The sequence below is a fragment of the Rhinolophus ferrumequinum genome, chromosome 2 (genome assembly GCF_004115265.2).
Source record: "Rhinolophus ferrumequinum isolate MPI-CBG mRhiFer1 chromosome 2, mRhiFer1_v1.p, whole genome shotgun sequence".
In the NCBI taxonomy this organism is placed as follows: Eukaryota; Metazoa; Chordata; class Mammalia; order Chiroptera; family Rhinolophidae; genus Rhinolophus; species Rhinolophus ferrumequinum.
Window position 1 is genome coordinate 92,863,270 of NC_046285.1, and position 8,975 is coordinate 92,872,244.

General features: G+C 34.8%; 1 non-coding gene across 1 annotated transcript; it reads right to left on the bottom strand.

Moving 5' to 3' along the window:
- Positions 1 to 6,951: 6,951 nt before the first annotated feature.
- On the bottom strand, positions 6,952 to 7,025 carry TRNAM-CAU (transfer RNA methionine (anticodon CAU)). Its single transcript has one exon. It is a non-coding gene; the product is annotated as a tRNA-Met (tRNA).
- Positions 7,026 to 8,975: the final 1,950 nt, after the last annotated feature.

The following is an 8,975-nucleotide window of genomic DNA, read 5'->3' on the forward strand; positions in this document are numbered from 1 at the left end:
TCTTCAAAAGAAGATATATTAGCAAAATTAAAAATAAAAATTAAGCTTGAATTCCATGATCATTTACAAAGTTGGAATCACCAAATCAATAACTTCTATGTCAAAACATATAGGTTGATTTACAAACCAAACTTTATGGTTTGTAACCAAAATTTATGGGACTTCTACACGTGTAGGATAAATGGAAAATCACCCAATTCATTCTCTGGAGCTACTGTAAATTTGATAACAAACTTAGACAAGGACAGTACAAGAAAAGGAAGCAGAGAGTAACCTCATGTAGATTAGACAAGGGTGGAGAGGTCTGACAAATCAGTAAGGAAAGAATGAACTGTATAGTTCAGTAATGTTTCTGGCTCTTCATACTCGTATAAAGACAGGTAAAATTAAGTCCCCAAATTAGTGAATGATGCTTTAGAATACTTTCTTTGGAAATTTACAAATTTTGCATCTTTTTTTTTCCTCAATAAGCTGGCTTCTTACGTTTTCTGATATTTTAAATATTAGTAAAAGACAGAGAAAATTACAATTTATGGTGAAAAACAAGTCTGTGGGATAATGACAGATGCAGTGATGTATTTATTATTAAAATGCCTATAAAAAAAAAACACCCTACGGTATCTAATTTTCCAGTGTACCAGTTTTAGAACATTTATTCTCTTTGGCCTATCTCTTATCACTTATTTTAAAAAGTTAACTATTTTTTGAAAGAAGTTTTCTTTTTGAAAAAAAACTACTTCAGGTCTGGTTTATAATTACCTATTAATGAAAGAATAATCTTTATTTCTTGTAGAGAAGAAAGCAATAAACATTCATTGATATGAACAGCTTCATCTATGGTCCTTAATTCATTTTCACACACTGGATACTAGGAGTATGCCTCAGAGCAGGAAAGAAAACAGATTACCCATCAAAACAAAGCCATCACAGTTTGGATAAATAGGTTTTACCGCAGTGCAAGGCAACTACAATCAGTTCCGTAATTAGCTACAAAATGAACTTGAACATGAAAGTGAAAGCACAACAACAAAAAAAGTCAGAAGTTTGGCTTTCATTTTCATTCCTGCACCAGCTCTGTCCTCAGAAATGTCAAAATTGATTTGTACATATATTTTATGATAACAGAAATAATGCCAACCTACTTCACAGAACCTGGGAAGAGTGTAATACAGTAGTACACAAAACACATATGAAAATAAATGAATGTGTATATAATTACACACAAACATGAAAAAAGCTGAATATGTACAGATGACCTTCATCTACATTGAATTACCTCATCCTTGACACAAATAAGATAAAGATAAATGTTCATACAAAATCGAAACCAAAGTCTGAATTTTGCCAAGAGTAACAAATTTTATTGACCAAAGTAGTGTGTGTGTGTGTGTGTGTGTGTGTGTCCATCCAAAAAACATCTCAGCAGGAACATCCCTGGATAAGAATAGGATATATGTGATTCTCAAAGAGAGTTGCCAAGAATAGCCATTTACCCGTTGCCAATGGACGTGGCTGAGTATGATGGCAGCAGAGAAGTAACAGAAATGATGGACATAAAATGAAGCACAGCATTTCAAACAGAGAGTCTTTCTTTTTCAATCATACAGGAAACATTGATAGTCTCTTCTCAGCTTTTACAGGGATAACCTCAGAGGTATAACTTCTGGGTATAAGATGAATATTGATATGTAAAACAAGTTCAATTGTTATGATTGATTTGGTATATTTTATGCTTGTATCAAATTTACACAGAGCTGTATAATAAATGCTCCTTAAAGTTTAAAATTTTTAAAGAAAAGAAAATCTAAGGAGAAAACTGTGTAAGTAAGGTGTCAACAGAGAACAGCACTTTGATGACTAGCTCCTTATACTTTTACTCTAGAATTTCTCATTTCCTTAATTCTACCTTATGTGTGGAATTGTTATTACTCCCCCTCCAAGAAATTTAAGAGTCATTATGTCTGTGTTACTCTCTAAATGAACAATCCCTTGATACAGACTTGAAAGTTGCATTCCAGTTACCCCATATTTTCTACGTGCCTAATAAATTGCTTTGCCAAAAAACCCCAGAAGATGCTCATAAAATAATTTATATAAAATGCAAACCTACATTAAATCATGTTGGAATGAAGGAAAGGTTTAAGAAACTTTGAAACTTTCATTTTTAGCTCTCTTGCAAATTTCTTTAATTCAAAGTAGTGTCAAGAGCTAAAGATCCCAGCACTGTTATATTAAGACCCTTTCTAACAAGACTTCTGCCTCAAGAAAAATAGAGTTGAAGAATTTAGAAATGCAGCATGCCCAAGTCTTCAGATCCAGAAGCTACAAGTATATGCAAATCTTTGCATGCCAGGTAATTATTTCAGTATCACCTATATTGTCAATCAACTACACCTGTCAAGTACTATGCTCTATTGTCCTATCAAAGTCTTTACTCAGGATTCACTGCATTGATTGATACAGAGAGGTTATTGATAGTACTTGTAAGTTTACAAATATGAAGAATAATTCATTTTTAACCCACAAAATTAGACCAGTATCCCAAGATCTCTTAAGACTACAGATTTGGTCTTCATTTAATCCTATCAGCAGAGACTTCAGCATGTCTGGTGTTTTACAGATTAAAATAAAGCAGCTTAAATTCTATCTGGTTGCATTTGTTGTTGCCTTTTTCCATACGTTAGTCATCATAACTGAGGTCAGAGTGATAAAGAATCTTGCCTCAATGTTCTTCCATTTGATTAAAAGTAAAAGTCAAAAAATCCCATGGAAAATATTCAATTTACTCATGCAATGTGCATTTCTTAAATATCTATTACCTATTAAGTTCTTAAAACATTTATTTTATAAATATCTCTTCCATCATCCTTCACATATTTGGGAATTTGTGTAATAGAACGATAAATTGGTATGATGGGAATTTTACTGATTTTTATAATAATCAAGCTTCTCTAATCTTAGGAAAAAATCCTTGAATATAGTAAGCTAAAATACATGTCCCCCCCGCCAAAGATATCGTAATCCTCAGAATTTGTGAATATGTTACTTTCCTTACATAGTTAAAACGACTTTACAGATGTGACTAAATTAAGGATCTTGGATGGGAACATTATCTTGGATTATCTTGGTGGGCCAGGTTTAATCACAAAAGTCCAAACAACAGGGAGGCAGTAGTGTTAGATTCAGAAAAGCTGATGTAATGACAGAAGCAGAGAGAGAGAGAAAGTGGAAAATATGGAACTATTAACTTTGAAAATGGAGACTGGGGCCGCAAGCCAAGGAATGCGTGTGGCCTCTCAGCTGGAAAATGCAAGGAAACATTCTCCCCTAAAACGCCCTGAAGAAATGCAGCTCTGACAAAAACTTGGTTTTATCCCAGAAAGATCCATTTTGAACTTTTGCCTTCCAGGACTGTCGGAGAACATATTTGTGTTATAGTCACTGAGTTTATGGTAATTTGTCACAGCAGCCATAGGAAACTTATGTACTGAGTTATTTGAAATTTAGTGTGTTTTAATTCATATTTGTGTACGACGTTCATGCAGATGTAACAAAGGTGGTACTGGCATAGTACTGGCACTCTTTACCTGGTCTTCCTAACCTAATTTACAAAACCTTGTTTAACAATCTCTTTTTGGCCTAACTAGAGACTTCTTAAAGCACCTTAAAAATTATTTTATAAGGACTTCATGAAGCAATTAGTATTAGTTTAACTGTTATGTAGAAATGTTCACTAAATAGGTGAATTATTAAAATAAAATTATAGGTAAGTTGATTATACTTTATCATGCAATTTCCATGTCTTTCTCACTAAAAAGTTTGTAAAGTCAAATATGGTTAAAGGAAATGTGTAGATGCTCTCTGAATGAAGTTTGCTTCATTTTTTAAAATTTTTATTGCTTGATTAACTGTTACCACCAGTCCTCTTGAAATTTGAGCTTCCTTGTATCAGAACGGAATGTCAATCCATAGAAAATTCTGTCTGAATTTTGTTCTAGATTCAGAATCTTAAATCTAGGATCTCTTTTACTAACAGCTATATCTATTCTGATTTTCTATGGACTACTACTTCATTCAACAAATATTTATTGAGTGCCTTCTGTGTGCCATTCTTTGTTCAGAATACAAAAATGACAAAAATTCTTGTTTCATGGAGTTTACAACGAGTGGGTCTGAGCAAATGGGAGGCAATAAATGCCCTTCGATGTAATGCTAGTAAATATTCCTGCTGGAACCACTCCAGAAACCAACTTCTTTTTCACTGATGGAGATGAAAGGGATGTGGGTGGTGAGAGGTAAGAGAAGTAAGATGGAAAAGGGCATTAGAGAGGTGATATTTGGTGACTCTACTGAATGGGAACACACATACACAAATTTCTCCATATGGAGTACTTTTTCAAAAAGTCTTCACCCATTACTACAGATTTCAATGATGATTTCCTCAGATGCCCAGGTAAGCATTGTTTCTGGTCTAGAAGTGTCTGGTTTTTTGCTGCTGAACAATTCCGCACCTATATACGCATTGTTCACATTGTCTCCACCACGATGAGACAATGAGCCAGTAAGGGTTGTCATGGCTTAGCCCTTGGGCACTGCAACCTGCAGCTTCTTGGCCATGAAAGTAATTGAGAGTCATGATATGAAAAAGCTTTAGCTATGGATAAGAGACAGTGGGGCACAACTCCCAAAAATACAACGTGGGCTCCCCAGACGCTCTTCGGGAAGACATCTCCCATCTTTGAGTTTCTCTTTCAACATATGCTGATTGAGAAATTTTAATTAGATAATCTTTACACTCCCCCCCAGCGGTAACATTCCATAATTCTGTTTAAATTAGATATTAAGATATGAAAGTCTAGAATCTCTTAATTCTATAACATATTTAACGATGTGTGAATTGTTGCATCAGTTCAGGATTCTACTTTCTCTTCTAAAGTAGATGGAGCATAAAAACCTGTTGAAAATTGCTGTTCTCAAAGCACTGTTACCACACAGTGTTATGCCCAGAGGCGTAGACAACTGTATTTACATTCTGAACTCATATGTCTGTGTATATAGACTCCATATGGCTTAATCTCAAGAAATGTGGTTTATTATTTAAGATTTGTGACAGAGCCATAAAATAATTTCTTCATTCAACATAGTAGGATATTTCTGAATATTTGCTTTACAAATTAGGGAGGATTCTTCTTATTTTTGAGGGTGGGATGAACCATCAAAAAATTTAAAACCCTCCATGTGCCATATTATCTCACTGCATTTATGAGATTTCTCTCTCTCACACACACACACAGACACACACTCAAATATGCATATTAAAAACTAAGCAAAACATGTCCACAAAATTCCACATTTAGCACACATTTCACTTCCGCTCATTATCTCCGTAAATATACCCGTGCTTACGGTGAAATCCCATGTAAAGCCATAGAAGAACCCCAATCATAAAATGAAAAAAATAAAATATAGTTTGTGTACTACATCTACTAGGTTAGGAAAATGAACTTCTCTTATTTTTTCAGATAAAGTAAAAAAAAAAAAAGTGTTTTGTAACTAATAATCAGAAAATGCAACCAAACACAACATTCAAATTTTTAAACACTCCATCATAAAACGTAAAATATACAAATGCATTTAAATGTGTATATTAATATTAAAGTATATGTAATTTAAAATAAAAAGGAGGTATTTTTTCAGAAACACAAAATTTTTGGCAATAAGAGGCCACCACTATAAAAAACAATTGTAGTCAAATTACCTATTGATGGGTTATTAAATCAAGGGCCCTTGCCCATATACCTGAGTGTTTTCAAGATCAAGTCGTTTTTTCAAAGTTCAGCTAAGAATGATTTTGAATAACTTTGAATACCTTTAAAAGGGCCCTAGTGAAACACTATAGAATATTCTTTGAGTTATTCAACATTTGGACATGATCATGAATATATTTACTATTACATTTTCATGATCCCTTAAAACTATTTTCAAAATATCTTGAGAGCTCTCTAAGGAGACATTTGAGGAAAGCCATATTCCAAACTACAGTTGTGTGGATGTGTGTACAGTTATTCTGAGACAAAGTGACCATCGGCCATTAAAAGGAGAGATTTACCAGAGCAATGCCCAGTAGTAGGTTGCACGTTGTTTTCAATCAGTCATTTTTCTTGAAACCCTGTCACGTGACAGGCCATGAAGCCCAGCCCCTTTGATAGATTCTGTTATGAAGACAGAGAACAGTTACTCCTCCAGGCAGAACATGCTAAAGGAGAATTTTGTGTAACTAGCAAACCAGGGGTGGGAGTATTTTTGCAATAACTCAATGTTAGTGCAAGCAAGAGAGACAGTCTTTGTTTCAAATGAGAAATAAGTGAGTACAATTTTATATTCTAGTAAAATATAATGCATACGTTGCCAGCATGAGACTATTTTAATTAAATAAATAAGATTAATTCTATGTACAAAAAACATTTAAAGGGATTTTATCAAACATATAACCATATTCATTTTCTTACTGCAGAGAGAAAATAATATATCATTTGTTTACTAAAAATTTGCTGCAGGTTATCTATCAGACAGTTATTGAATTTTCCAAAATATGAATCAGCCTCTCTCTCTCTCTTTTTTTTTTTTTTTTTTTTTTGAATTAGCCTCTGTTTTAAACCAATAGATTTTGGACTAGCAGCACTGTACATTCAGGTTTATAAGGAATGTGACATCCTCAGAAAGAATGACTGAAATATTTTAATACCAGAGGCTTGTCTTAAATTTAAGCAACATCTCACTTCTAACTCCTAGATCAGTTCCAGGCCTAAAGGGTGAGTTCTTAGCAATACATACTGGTTAACTCTTTGGTTGATGTCCCTAAAGGAAATTTTCAAGTAGATTTTTTTTTAAAGATTTCCTCCCCCACAATTCTTTTTTTTTTCTTTTTTTTAAGGAGGGCACAGCTCACAGTGGCCCATGCGGGGATCGAACCAGCAACGTTGGTGTTATGAGCACCACGCTCTAACCAACTGAGCTAACTGGCCACACCTCAAGTAGATTTTTAAAATGTCCTTAGACTACAAAAACTTGAAAAATTTACCTCCCTCCCTTCAGTCCAATCCATCCTTAGATACTTCTATCACAAAATCAGTTGCTTCTGGTAAGAGAATATCCCTCAAATATGTTACAATATATAAAATATGGAAATGCAAACAAGAAATCTGCTGACCTAGGTGGATGTTAAGGTTGATATGACTCGATACAAAAGGGTGATGTTACGACAGACTATACACTAAGGGGTCTACTACCTAACAAAACATAGCAATAGTTTCCAACAATGTGTGTAGAGCAACAATCCTTAAGTTAAAGTTTCCAGAAAATTTTTGTTGTTGTTGCAAAAAGTGAATTTGAATCTTTAAGTTTTGCCATTTAAAAAGACAATATTTTGGTCAGAAGCCACTTCTGTTTTCCTGAGTGGAAATTGGAAGTTGTTAGGGTGACAGACTACCCCTTGATGCCAGGAGGGACCACCTGGGAAGCAGAACGAGTCAGGTGATTGTAACAGAAGCAGCCATTGGGTTCATGGAGACATCTTGAACCCATGCCATGTAAAAGTATTGTCAATTCTTGAGATCGCTAGATTAGGCTCTGGACCATAGAACAGTCTTATGTGGTTAGCATGGGTAGTGATTGAAGGAATAGGTGCTATGAATCAATAACTCAGGGACAGAATAAAGAAAGTGGGATTTATTTGGGGATAGAAAGGTTTTATTTATTTGTCTGAGTCTGGGAGTTGGAGCTTAGACTCTAAGGAGTGTCAAAGTAATTGAAAGTGGCTCGTGAGAAAAATAAACATGGAAGCAGCATGGTACAGGTGGAGAGCAGAAAGAGTGGACAAGGGGAACCCAGAAGAAATTAGGAACCCTATAAAAGCGAATGGGTGTGCTCAAAGGAGCAGTGATAACTGTTTAAAAAAATCGTTCCTTTTTTCTTGCTTATATGTTTAATATTTTGCATTGTAAACCAATTCTGCTCTATCAGGTTTCTTTTTCAATGTTGCATGGCAGCTTTAGCTTATTTTGACTATTGCTTTGGAGTATTGTGTGTCGAGTATGTTACCAGGGAGTGTGGGGGTTGTGACCCCGCATGTCACATAACACTGTGCAGAGGGCCATTGCCTAGACAGAAGATTATGAGAGGGCAAACTTTGGTCACTGGAGCACTCAGAACAGGAAGCTCAAGCAAGAGATGACAAGCAGACACCTAGGATGGATTTGTGGGACATTTAAGGGTCCCTGGGCTATTCAAACTTACCAATGACAGGATTCCGTAAAAGAAAGGATTTACCCTCATCAACAAGAAAATGATCCAGGCTGTGTTATGTGTTGGTGTCTTCAAAAGGTAAAGGTGATCCCTGAAGACATGAGAATTTGGGGGCATTCAGGTTTCATTGTAGAAAGATGGTAAGATTAGACAGAAGAGCGAAACTCAGGCAGCCATTTGTCCCCAGAGCTCTCCCACCACTTGCCAGTATTTCTCAGAAATACGAGCATCATAGAGTCCCTGTTCTTGCTGGGATTACTTTACTGAAGAGACATATAAAGACCATTCATTTATTGTATCACTTCATTCTATTTACTGACTAATATGCCAATCTGGAATACCATTTTATATTCGGATTAAAAAGATTATGGATGCAGAAAATCTTTTAAAGGAAACTGACAATTCAAAGCTTTTGGGTTGTACTTGTTTTTGAATTTCTATCATGTTGTACACTTTTTTTCTCTTCTTTACTTTCTTATTTGTGAACAGGCTGTAAGACAGTATCACAGTCAATAAATGACTTGATTTGAACTCCCATTGAAAGTGGCTAGAAGTTCACAAAAGACATCTTCAGCTAGAAATACGAAATTTCCTTTGCCTTATACAGAATGCTTAGAACTACATTCCATTTCTACTTTTTACTGTTTGGGGTTTTTTGTTTTTGTTTTTAC